Genomic DNA, 13786 nt, shown 5'->3' on the forward strand with positions numbered 1-13786 from the left:
TGCAGGTTCTACAGGAAGCATGGTGCTGGGCAGGCCTCAGGAAACTTACAATCATGGGAGAAGGCAAAAGGGAACAACACTTCATATGGCTGAAGAAGGAGCAAGGGGGAGGTGCCACACACTCCTAAACAACCAGATCTCATGAGAAATCACTATGCAAAAACAGCACCAAGAGGGATGGTGTTAAGCCATGAGAAACTGTTCCTGTGATCCAATCACCTTCCACCAGGCCCCACCTCCAACAATAGGGATTACAATTCATCGTGAGATTTAGGCAGGAACACAGATCCAAACCATATCAGTCTATAATAACTTCTTTAATTCTTTAGTGAATTGTGTATTCTCATTGTCACCTGACCTGTCTTCCTTGATAGTCTGACAACTCACTTTGGAATTTAGCATCTGCGATTTTTCTGCCTCAGCCATAACTAGGGAGGAAAAATTCAATTTTAACATTGTATTATAGCAATCAATGAAGTTGTTCTATTGGATTCATTTATACAAAAATTTCTCCTACCACCTCATATCCCTTTCTGGGATTTTTGTGTAGGAACCATAACAACCTTATCTTTAGATTTTATATTCTCCAAAATATAGGGGTATAATTTTTGCTTCCAAACCATTAGAAAGGCAAATTTCTAATCCTTGCGTTTCACAAGGAAATAGTAAATTGATTCTTTGATGTTTTTAATGTAAACTAAGGTCAAAAGAACAATACTACTGCAGAACTGAAGCCTCTCTCCTCTTAGTCTGAAACTTTAGCTGTCTATGCTATTTAGGCCAGAGAAAATGTACAAGGCTTTGTGTCCAGATAGATCCCTGCAAGTCATCTAACCAGGAGGCCACAAGTCCACCCCATCTTCCACTTCTGTTTTCAGGACCTGAAGAGTATAGAGAAAATCCTGCTTTTCCTGGGGTTTTAAATGCTGGCAGAAGCAAGACTTATGGTAATAAGACCTAGATCAAAGGCCCATCCGCCTGGTTCAGCCTGCCTGCCTCCACTCCTGCCTCCACAATGTCCATCAGGGTAACCCAGAAGTCCTACGAGGTGTCCACTTCTAGCCCCCCAGGACTTCAGCAGCCACTCCTACACGAGTGGACCTGGTGCCTGCATCAGCTCCTCAAGCTTTTCCCCAGTGGTACCAGCAGCTTCCGGGGTAGCCTGGATGGAGGTTATGGTGGGTCCAGCGGCATGGGAGGCATCACCACTGACACAGTCAACCAGAGCCTGCTGAGTCCCCTTAACCTGGAGGTAGACCCCAACAACCAGGCCATGCGCACCCAGGAGAAGGGGCAGATCAAGATCCTCAACAGCTAGTTTGCCTCCTTCATAGACAAGGTACGGTTCCTGAAGCAGCATAACAAGATGCTGGAGACCAAGTGGAGCCTCCTGCAGCAGCAGAAGACAGCTCGGAGCAACAGGGACAATATGTTCGAGAGCTACATCAACAACCTTAGGTGGCAACTGGACATTCTGGGCCAGGAGAAGCTGAAGCTTGGCAACAGGCAGGGGCTGATGGAGAACTTCAAGAACAAGTATGAGGATGAGATCAATAAGCGTGCAGAGATGGAGAATGAATTTGTCCTCATCAAGAAGGTTGTGGATGAAGCTAACATGAACAAGGTAGAGCTGGAGTCTCTCCTGGAAGGGCTGACTGACGAGATCAACTTCCTCAGGCAGCTGTATGAAGAGGAGATCCCAGAGCTGCAGTCCCAGATCTCGGACACATCTGTGGTGCCGTCCATGGACAGCAGCCGCTCCCTGGACATGGACAACATTATCGCTGAGGTCAAGGCGCAGTACAAGGAGATTTCCAATCGCAGCCGGGCGGAGGCTGAGAGCATGCACCAGATCAAGTATGAGGAGCTGCAGACGCTGGCTGGGAAGCAGGGGGGTGACCCGCAGCGCACAAGACTGAGATCTGCAAGATGAACTGGAACATCAGCCGGCTCCAGGCTGAGATTGAGGGCCTCAAAGGCCAGAGGGCTTCCCTGGAGGCCGCCATCGCAGATGCCGAGCAGCGTGGGGAGCTGGCCATTAAGGATGCCAACGCCAAGCTGTCCTAGCTGGAGGCCTCCCTGCAGCGGGCCAAGCAGAACATGGCGTGACAGTTGCGTGGGTACCAGGAGCTGATGAAAGTCAAACTGGCCCTGGATATCGAGATCGCCACCTACAGGAAGCTGCTGGAGGGCGAGGAGAGCCGGCTGGAGTCTGGGATGCAGAACATGAGTATCCATACAAAGACCACCAGTGTCTATGCAGGTGGTCTAAGCTCGGCCTATGGGGACCTCACAAGCCCTGGCCTCAGCTATGGCCTGGGCTCCAGCTTTGGCTCTGACGCAGGCTCCAGCTCCTTCAGCCACACCAGCTCCACCAGGGCCATGGTTGTGAAGAAGATCGAGACCCACGAAGGGAAGCTGGTGTCGGAGTCCTCTGACGTCCTGCCCAAGTGAACAGCTGTGGCAGCCCCTCCCAGCCTGCCCCTCCTGCGGCTGCTGGAAAGCACGAGAGGGAGGCCACTGTGCAGGGTAGCACAGGGAAAAGGAGACCCACCTGAGGCTCAGCCCTAGCCCTCAGCCCACCCACAGGGGAGTTTAGTGCCTGAGGACCCCCCTTGCCCATGCCTCCAGCTACAAAACAATTCAATTGCTTTTTTTTTTCCTATCCCAACTAAATCCTCAGCTAGCTCTGCCAAAAAAAAAAAAAAGTAATTATTTCATGCTTTAGGTGGTGAAAAACCAATTAGCATCTATTAAATGCATTTCAAACTCAAAAAGTACTTAAGGTTAAGCAAAAGTAGACCTATTAAGATCAAGGAGTCATTATCTTTGCTCATTAAAGAAATATGTATCGGTCACAAAATCAGCAGGAAATAAACAAAATTCAGAATAATTTAAAGTGAGAGATGCCAGTGAAAAAACGAATTATAGAATAATGGACATGGCTTAGGAAACAAACAAGGTGTGTTAGTCCATTCTCACACTGCTATAAATAAATACCTGAGACTGGGTAACTTATAAAGAAAAGAGGTTTAACTGGCTCACAGTTTTGCAGGCTATGCAAGAAGCATAGTGACTTCTGCTTCTGGGGAGGCCTCAGGAAGCTTCATGGCAGAAGGCAAAGTGAGAACAATGCACCTCACATGGTTGGAGCAAAAGGAAGATGTAACCCATTGGGGATTACATTTCAACATGAGATTTGGGTCAGGACAGCGATCCAAACAGTATCACAAGGGATGCTGAGATGCCTGGAGACTGGTGATAGTGAGAAACCATTATGATTCCAGGGGCCAAAGCGGGAGGACGAAACATTGTCAAAGCAGAATGTCTCCTCCAACTCTACATTCTCCTTCTGGTGCCTTTGGTTTTGTGAACCCAATCCCAAGTCAGCTCACAAGAGAGCCTGATGATGCAGTCCATTTTTGTCAACACCCTGAAGCATGAAGAAAAGCACAAAATAATGGACACTAGAACTGGATATTAAGATGACAGTGAAAATAATAAGAACAAGTTTCCAGTCAAAATATATTATCTAAAAATAGATATGCCATATTCTCTGCCTTTGGGAAAAAATCCATTCATGAACAGACATGAGAGCAATTGGAAAGATGAGAGATAAGACAAAGAGTCCTTGAAAGCCAGTAAACTCCAAAACAGATGTTGACTCAGACACAACTTGAAACTCTGTTGCTGGCCATTGCACAGGAGACCTGAAGTGGTGGAGGAGAGAGGGGGCATGTCCTAGGAGAAGTAAATATTTGGTAGAAAGGAGAAAAAACATCCCCAAGAAATACCCCAAAATTGTCAACTAGCATCCTTTCAGAAGACTGTATGTATGATACTTGGTGAACTGTGAAAGCATTTAGCTGGCTGTAGTTATCAGTTGCTGCTGTTATTAACAGCAGTCCAGGATGGAGTACCTAATAAAATCCCTATCACGACCACACTGAGTTTGTGTTACAAGCACCTTACTCCATTGTGGTGGCTATTGGCTTTCTCAGCTCCAAATCTACCATTCTGTAGACTCTGCTTTTGATAAGAAGGCCGCAACTCATGAATCAGAATAATCGTTTGGTTCCCCGCTATGGTCCATTAATTGGGGGAGGCTAGGACACTGGAAGCTGCTGTAGGGACAAATATGTCTATCGTGTTTGCTTATTGCACCTATCAGTGCCATCACAGCAATAATTCTTTGCCAAGATGCATTGGTTCCAGTTTCTAGTTTTATTTTTTCCCACTCTTCCAGCAATAATCTCATCATGCCGCTCAGAAGAAATAGAATCAACCATCAGTGGGCTGTGTTCAGGGACCTAAGTCCCAACTCCACGAGAGGTCTTTCTCTGGTGTTCCTGAGGTGTGAGCTGTAGTGGGGAAGTCCCCTTTCCTGCAAGGTTGGCTCTTGGCCTCATGTTCTCCATCCTTTGAGCTCCTAAGGTACCAGAACCAAAGGAGCAGCACCCTCTCATTATAGGTCAGAATATAAGCTCTTGGGGGAACTCTCCACCAAAATTATAGTTTTTAATAAGCCCAAACTCTTCTCTTTGCTCCCAAGGTCATATAAGTAGAGGAAACTTCCTGTAGTTATTATCCCTGCATTATTCCTGTGTTCCTTTTTTTCTCTTTCAGTCCTCTAATACCTGTTTATCCAGTTCTTTGTACTAAATGCTTCCTGTGTTAGTCACTGGTGTGATTTCTATTTTTCAATCTAGACCCTGAATAGCATATCCACTTCAGCTTTCCTTGAAGATAAGGTCCAAGCATAGCATTATAAATCCCACCAGATTAAAATATTTCTGTATTTGCTTCTTGTTAATCTTGAGGCCTTACAGAAAATTAATTTATTTGAAGATGGTATTTCCCAAAAGCAGGAACACACTTGTTTAGCAATAAGCATGACATTACTACTTCTGAAGAAACTATACAGATTGGAGTTGAATTAAGCATAGTTGTATTTCACAGAATGCTTATGCTCGACATCTTCCCTGAAGAGCTAGGAGAAAGTATGAATATTTGACCAAATACAGTTAGGTTACTGACAATGCAATAAAATATTTATTTATTATACTAGCTGTTAAATGTGGAGGTCAAGGAGGCCAGAGGCAAAGGAAAGTAAAAATATTTGAAACAATTGAGTAACCATGGACACGGCAAGCTGTCTATGGTAAATTTCATTTACAAGATTCAGTAATTTGAAATTGTTAATGCACTTTTTATTTCCATTTGAGAGCAGCGTGATGTTATTTATCTCTTTAAAGGAGAAGTTTAAATAATAAGTAGACACTTTCTCTTTTTCTGTTTTTTTAAAACAAAATAATACCACATTTGCAAACTAAGCTGAATCATTGGTTAACAAAGTCTTTGAAAATGATTCATCTCAAATGCAGAAATGTTCTTATTATCATCATGACTATCAAAGGAAAAGAATGGTATCCTTGAGAATCTTCAGCTCATATTAATCTCTCTGAGTTCCCTGTCTTCTTACTTCAAACTAAGTTGTATTTTGGGAAACTTTAAATACAAGCATGAGTCTAAACATATTAACCTCTTTGAATGGCATTTTACTCATCTATAAAATGACAAAGACTAGAAAAAATTGAAATGTTCATCTAGTTCTTTGCTGTGCTAGAATGGAGAACTTTTAGCACAGCCTAGTGTATCTGTTTGGTCTTCACACTGTAGATGATGGGGTTCATTACAGGAGGGATTAGTAGGTAGGCATTGGCAATCAAAGTATGCACATAGGGTGGGGCCTGCTTCCCAAACCTGTGAACAAAGGACAGACTGATCAATGGAATGCAAAATACAGCAACAGCCCCAATATGGGAGATACATGTGCTGAAGGCTTTCTTCCTTTCTTCTGGGGAAGCAATGTTGAGAACAGTCTTAATGATCAAAATATAAGAAAGGACAATAAAGACAGAATCTGCCCCAGCAGTGGTAATCAGGGCAGTCAGCCCAGCTGCACTGTTTATCCTGGTTTCTGTGCATTAGAGCTTCATCACATCAGGATGAAAGCAATAGGAGTGGTGGAACACGTGGCTGCGGCAGTAGGACAGTCTTTTAAGAAGCAACACCATAGGAGTCAGTGTTATTGTTCCCCTGGTGATAATTGCTACTGCAATCTGTGCTATTTTCAGATCAGTTAAGACAGAAGCATATCTAAGAGGATTAGTAATGGCCACAAAATGATCAAAAGCCATGGCCAACAGCACTGAAGATTCCATGACAGTGAAGAGTTGAATAAAGAACATCTGGGACAAGCAGGCATTAAAGCTGATTTCCCTCACATTGAACCAGAATATACCCAGCATGGTGACCAGAGTGGATATGGACAGGCTGAGGTCAGTGGTGGACAGCATGGAGAGGAAATAATACATGGGTTCATGGAGGCTGGGCTGAGTGACAACAGCAAAGAGGATCAGGCTGTTTCCAGAGAAGGCAGTTACATAGAGGAAGCAGAAGGGAATGGAGATCCAGGTGTGGAAGGCTTCCAGCCCAGGAACACCAGTGAGCAGGAAAATGATGGAAGTGGAGGTGATATTCTGCAAAGTTGACATATTGAACTCAAATGGCAGAATCTTAAGCTGAGTGTCTGGCAATGATAAACAGTATTTATTTATTATGCATTTAATCTGAAATTATTTCACCAAGTAAACATTTATAAAAGATAATGTCTACCTTATATAGAAAGCTCATAAAGATTGGTTAATGGCAACGACAAATGAAGGCCACATCAAACAAAGGAGCAGAAAACAGGAAATGAATGGTTCCCTGAGGATACAGAATTTGTACAAAAACAAAGACAGCAGCATTCCGTCTTATTTAAGTTCACATGTCTGATAAGTGACTTCAAGTGGTAGGTAGTCAGCAAATATTTGTTGAAGTGTGTTCAAAGGGTTGTATGATATTTTATACACATAGTAATATATGCAGTGATTCTGATACAGTAATTGAATTACACTAGCTTTTAGAGGCCCATCCAAAATATCCTATCTTTATCTCCTGCTATTTTCTTTCAATCAGAATCAGATCCAATATGTCTAATAAATAGCCAACATTTGTTGATCCCCTACTATCTGCAGTGTGATAATACCCTGGATAAGCATACAGTCTATTTGTGATATTAAAATTTAAACTGTACCTAAGAAATTTTCATACCACATAACGAGTGTGAGTTAGATATAAAAACATATACTTATGTATAAACCAGAATTAGAATATATGGGGCCTCCAGTATGAAAGTGTTATGGATAGTTTAATGTTATGAATTTTTATCCTACATCCCAAGTCAACGTTTTTTACAGCATGTTATAAATTTTAACTGGGTTAAAATACTCTGACATTTACCAGCTGGGTTACCACATGATGAGTTACTAAACTGTATGTGCCTCATTTTCCCCATCTCTAAAGTAACAATGGTATGCATATCCACAGGACTGTTGTGAAGATTAAATTAATGTATGTGAAAATCTCAGCAGAGCATCTCACTATGGTAAAAAAAAAACTTAACAAATGTTAGTTATTATCATTAAAGAGAAAAATTAAAGTTAAAAAAGTGTACACACATTGTTTTCCAACATCTATCCCCAACCCCCACCTTCATGTATCTACTTGTCTCTTTATCTGGTAGCTAAGAAAAAAAAAAAAATTGGAAATATTCTAAATCTAATTTAGGTAATATCCACTGGTTAATATCTCTTTCTCATTTCATCTCTTCTTCTGCTACAATTATGTTTTTTCTCATCCTTTTTTCATCTTTCCAGGTTAAAAAGAAGAGCTCTTACGCCTTTCCAGACAACCCCCATTACCTAGTTTCAATCTATCTTGGATGTTAGTTTTGTTTAACATCAAACATTACTGAGTGCAAGCCGCAATCCAGACTGTTGAGATACAGAACCAAGTGAAGTATTGCACCTGCCCTGAGGATCATTAGGGAATAATAGGATGGTTCAGAAAACAAATGTGCAAACAAACAAATAATAAGACTGTATTTAAAATACAGAGGTTTATATATTAGAAAGTTGGAGGGGATGGAGTCAAACAGCTTCTCTGAGTAAGTAAAGAATTTTCGAGCAGAGGCTGATAAGTGAAAATCATCATGAAAGAAATTCTAAGCATATTCAAAGGCAATCGGGTTTCAGATATTTTAGAAATGCCACTAAAGTGTGAGATAAAATGTACCAAAAGGTAGTGTTTAAGAGGTAAGAAAGGGCTGGGAATGGTGGCTCATGCCTGTAATCCCAGCACTTTGGGAGGCCGAGGCAGGTGGATCAACTGAGGTCAGGAGTTTGAGACCAGCCTGGCCAACATGGTGAAACCCCATCTCTACTAAAAATAGAAAATATTAGCCAGGTGTGTTGGCACATACGTGTAATCCCAGCTACTCAGGAGGCTGAGACAGGAGAATAGCTTGAACCTGGGAGGCAGAGGTTGCAGTGAGCTGAGATTACGCCATTGCACTCCAGGCTGGGCAACAAGAGCGAAACTCCATCTCAAAAAAAAAGAGGTAAAAGAGATCAAGTATGGAATTATCTTCTTTGCTTCAAAAGCATAAGAGATTTGTGCTATTCATACAATCTATATAAACATGTAATTTATTCCTCAATCTAAATGTAATTAAAAAAACAAGAACAACGTTCTTCTTAGCCTGCATCCCTGCTATGTGGATCTCCTTTCCTACACCAACAACTCATAAAATGATTTGTCTATCCTCATTTCCCTCCCTCATGGTTCATACCTATATTTGAAATCTGGTTCTGTTTTTGATGAAAACATACTTTGTTGCATTAGTTGTCTATAGCTGCATAAGAAATTACTAAAAAATTCAGTGACTTTAAACAAGACACATATATTACCTCACAGTTCAGTAAGGCAGATGTCTGAGCACAGCAAAACTAGGTGCATTACTCAGGATCTCGCATGGTTGAAATTAAAATTCCAGCCAGTACCATGTTCTTAATTGGAGAGGAGGGTCATTACAATCCTCACTCACATTGCTGTAGGAATTTAGTTCCTTGTGGTATATGGTTGAGGTCTCCATTTTCTTGCTGGGCTTTTAGCTTCTAGAGGTTACCTTCAGTCCCAGTCATGTGTTCTTCTCACAACATGACATCTTAGGTCTTCAAATCCAGCAGGAGAACCTCCTTCTAGATTCTTGTCTCTTTTAAAGACTTCCGTGATTAGGTAAGCCCTAGCAGGATAGTCTTCCTTTTGATTAACTCAAAGTCAAGTAATCAGGGACCTTAGTTACATCTGGTAAACCCTTTTTCCGTGTAACGTAACGTAATCATGGGAGTGATATCCCATCACATTCACAGGCCCCACTCACACACCCAAGGCATGGGTATTGCTCAGGACAAGTACGCCAGGGTGGGCAGAAATCTTTAGGGCCCTTTTAGAATTCTACCAACCCCACCTGTCAAGGCTACCCAGTCTCCAAATCTTTATAGGTTCAACTTCTGAAATGTCTCTTGATTGACCATATTTATCTTCCAGTTTTATCAGTGACCTTCCTCCCTACCCTCAGAAATCTTTTTATATACTCCACCTGGGCTTTTCCCTACTTCACCAAACTACCAAATATAGCAAGTTCTTTCACACTAATGTGGTTGCTTAATTCATGTAGTTCTCTCTTTTTTGAATAAGACAAAAAATGTTAGATCCACTATTTGATCCACTGAACGATGTATAAATTAAACATGAATTTATTTCAGGAAGCATTTGGTGGCATCACCTACTCTAAGTTAAGTCAGAAGAACTTACTTCTTCCTCTGGAGTTATATTCTTTTATATTTATGCATCTAAAATAGTGTTTATTCCATTGTATGATCAAATACACCTCTCTAACAAAATCAAAGTTACTGAAAGGTAATTCATTGTTTTTTCATCATTATATTCCCAATACCTTGAAATATATTTTGAGAAGTATGGGCATACAATATATACATGTTGATGTAAATTCAATCCAAGAGTTGTTAACTGACCAAGATTCTGAACATATCTCAGGACCTCAACACATTCAATTTTGTCTATTTAAAACATGCTGTGTTGCCTAAAATTATATATGTGGCTTCTGGAAGAATCGCACAGAGCTCTCCAGTGTTCTCACAAACTGAGTAATGTGTGTGTGTGTGTGTGTGTGTGTGTGTGTGTGTGACAGAGAGAGAGTGAGAGATTTGGGGTTTCACTGATGGAAGACTCTGTTTTAGTATTGGAGGGTTAATGTTTATGTGCCCTCCCATTTGTTGACAGTAATTATCTTCCTATTATATCAAGATAACACTCCAGACCCATTGTAAGAATATGTTTCAAGTTATTTCCTGGGCTACCTTGACTTATCTCTCTTCTCTGATTACAGAGTAAGTGATATTGTTATACGATCATACAAACCTAGGTTCAAATTTTGTCTCTGCCACCTAGAGCTAGCCAGAGTTCTCCAAATAAGCACTTTACATCAGATTCCACTAATGTGAAACTGGTAGTTCACCAATGGCACTACTTTGTAAGGATTAAACGAGATAACATTGTAAAACATATAATATGCCGACCAGTGTGTGGGACGTGGAAGTCACTTGATATTGGTAAATGAAGATGAGGATGAGGATAAGAATGGCAGTGGCAGTGTGTGTGACGGTGATAGTGGCTGTTGACTTTAGGACCTTCAGTGGCAGTTATAAAGTGTGGCACAACTAACCAGGAAACTTAAAATTGCATGGACACATTAACAACCTGCTCTAAGCAGCAAAACAAATGGCTCATAGACCAATCAAACCTCTTCAGAATAGAATGTTCCTAGAAAATACAGATTTCAGAAAATAGATTTCCACAATTTTCCTTAGGCACCCACAAGAGCTTTCTGCAGCTAATAAAGTCTCCCTCATTCTTAAAAGAAACCAGGGCGTGTAAAGTGTAATGTTTTTCCTGAGTGCAGCAGTTTTACTTACAAAGTATAAGGATGTGTTCTTTCCTGCCTGTTTTCCAGAAAGGGGCCTGAGGAGCTGGGGATGTATTCTACCCAGAAATAGGTAGCATATATATGAAGCCATATCTCAGGATGCCTGAAAGCTCTTAATAAGCTCCTGGTGGTGATTTCTGCAGCCCCCAGAGTATGCAGCTTCCCAAGGGCTCACTCTACTTCATGGCTTCCTTCTCCTTCTACTTCATGTACTTTTATAGTTTCCATGAAGGGACTGCTGTTACAGGTCTTTGATCTTACGTGTTGATAAAATTTTCTTAAAAGTAAATTTGTGAGTAACCACACCCTCCAAAAAAAATCCACAAGATCGCCCCTCATCTTCACACCACTCCCACACGCAACTGATGAACTTGTCTTCCTCCTCTATTATTTAGGTGAATTTTATATATTTTTAGAAACCCCTCTGCTTGTGCTTCACTCTATGCCCCCAAAAAATCTTCATTTATTCTTTCATGGAACATTTGAAGTATCTTTCATATTCTAGGACTTCGTACTGGTAATACAGAGACTAAAACAGAGTCTTTTCCCTCCAGAGCTCCTTGGAGGGAACCACTTGTGGAAACAGACATTAAACTCAGTGTTTACAATGAGGGATATTTATGATGACAGTACAGAAGAGTTGTGTTTATCCTGCAGGAAACTCAGAACCAGCTCTGTCAGGAGACAATGGAGCACAGAGTGTAGGAAGAACAGAAGGTGACTAATAACAGACTCAGCTCACTTGGAACTCTGGGTACCAGTGCAGGGGAGAGATGAAGCTAAATAGGGAGACAGGATCTATGTTAGGCATGAAGATCTTTTATGCATCCTAAGTCATTTGAATCTAAATAACATAATACAAATTACACAGCATGGAACTTAATCTTTCCTCTTCCCTAGAAAAACTCATTTTTACAGCTCCACGTGAAGCAGCTGAGGAAGTTGGGCACCTAATTTGAGAATCCCTAATATATTGCAGTTTTCTGCTTGGTGTCAATATCAACCTGAATGGTACAAATATCACATCTTCCCCCTAAACTCTGATATATCAGTTTATAGAAATGTCAATTTAGAAGACATTATCAAACAGAACCTCAATACCCCATCGCCTACTCTTTCAAAGTCTACTTCAGATTAACCAGACTACTATTTTCAGCATTAGTTCTGACAGTTTGAAACAACCATTGTTTCAGATGGACTATAAATAAAAGAAAAATGTATAGACCGTAGTATTGGATGTTGTTGAATTCAGAGTATAACATAGATAGTAGGGAAAAATAAGAGGTATAAGCTGTAAGATTAAAAGAAAAAAAAACTTAGAAATAAGAAAAAATATAAAGTATTACTTTATAAAGAGAGAAAATAAATATACTTCAAAGTGGATTTTATTAAGGTACATATAACTATACTATACAAGATTATCTGTAATTGACACTTCATAAATTACATTATTAAAGCATGAATCAAAATTGTTACTTTCACAATAACATTCTTAGTACACTTATTTTAAGATACACCCAAAAATGCAGTTGCTCCAACTTCAAAATTATTTTTGAAGACTTTTCCTAACTATCCATATGAAATTTAAATAATTTATGCTTATGCTTTTATTGCTTAGAAATGAGTGCATATTATATTTTCTCTATTAAACAGTAAATTTCTAGGAGCTATATTTTTCTTATCAAGTATTTCCTGGGCTGGTTGTTTTTCCATTGGTTCAGGCTTCTACTGGGAGAAAGAGAGCCCGCCATCTATGACTACTCTTAGTATATGGTATAATGTTTTGTACACAGTTTGCAAGTAACAACTGATTAAAACATTGATTCAATTTAGATATGTTTAGTCAGATTTAAACGCCTTAAGAATGAAGGCTGTGCCTTCCCTGTTCACTATTTTATCCCTAGTACCTCCCTTCCACAGTGTTTGCCAAAATGAAGATGCTCAAAATATGTCAGTATATATGTGAAGTTATATAAAAATAAATTTAATTCAATAAGCATACATTAAGTAGCTATTATTAATAAAGCACTGCCCTTGTATCTCTGTGCAAGATACATCAATTCCCAAAGTCCAATGCCCATTTTCAAAAAGTTTCAGATCAGTAGGGGAAGAGAAATCTGACTACCTAGAAGACAAAGATTTATTAACAGCACCTGAAAGAATAATAAATGGAACAATCAGGAAAAGAAAGAGGTGGGTATTTCAGTCAGAGAGAGCAAAATAATCAAAGACTTAGAGGCAATATATTCCTGGTGTTTTTCAGAAATATATATAATTCATCAAAGTAGATAGACCCCAGAAAAGTGTTAACTCTGTCATACATGATAATCCATAAATGTCTTGTTAAAATGCAAATCTGTGGGTTCCATTTCAAGGGCTTCTGTTTAAGTAGTTCTGGAGTGGAATTGGGGAATCTGCACTTTAAACTCAAGTGTCAAGTGGTTTGGATACACAGATGCTGGACCACATTGAGAAAAGTGATAGATGCAAGTAGAAAGTGGATGTCATCTTATGAGTGTATTCAGTGGGTTGTATGAGGCCAGATCTGTGAAGACCCATTGGAATGAAGATCTTATGGAAGATGAAGAACTAAAAAAGTTTTGTTTTGTGGGAAGGTGTTAAGTGGAAATTACTTCATTATCTAAAAAGAAAAAGAAACCCTCATTATTGAACATTTATAAAATGCAAGAAAGTATAAAGACTATGTCAGCAAAACAATATCCAGCTATCAAATATAAGCTGTTGTAATGTTTGGGATATGTCTATTTATACTTTTTAATGTGCATGTACACATATTCACATGAAATATATACACAAGTAAGTACTTTGTAT

General features: G+C 40.0%; 2 pseudogenes; one reads left to right on the top strand and one right to left on the bottom strand.

Annotated features, from left to right (window-relative positions):
- The first annotated feature begins 852 nt into the window (after positions 1-852).
- On the top strand, positions 853-2454 carry LOC100460065 (keratin, type II cytoskeletal 8-like; annotated as a pseudogene).
- A 3152-nt stretch (positions 2455-5606) lies between these two features.
- On the bottom strand, positions 5607-6557 carry LOC100460427 (olfactory receptor 51F2-like; annotated as a pseudogene).
- Between the last annotated feature and the right edge of the window lie 7229 nt (positions 6558-13786).

Source organism: Pongo abelii, chromosome 9 (assembly GCF_028885655.2).
Source record: "Pongo abelii isolate AG06213 chromosome 9, NHGRI_mPonAbe1-v2.0_pri, whole genome shotgun sequence".
Lineage (NCBI taxonomy): Eukaryota > Metazoa > Chordata > Mammalia > Primates > Hominidae > Pongo > Pongo abelii.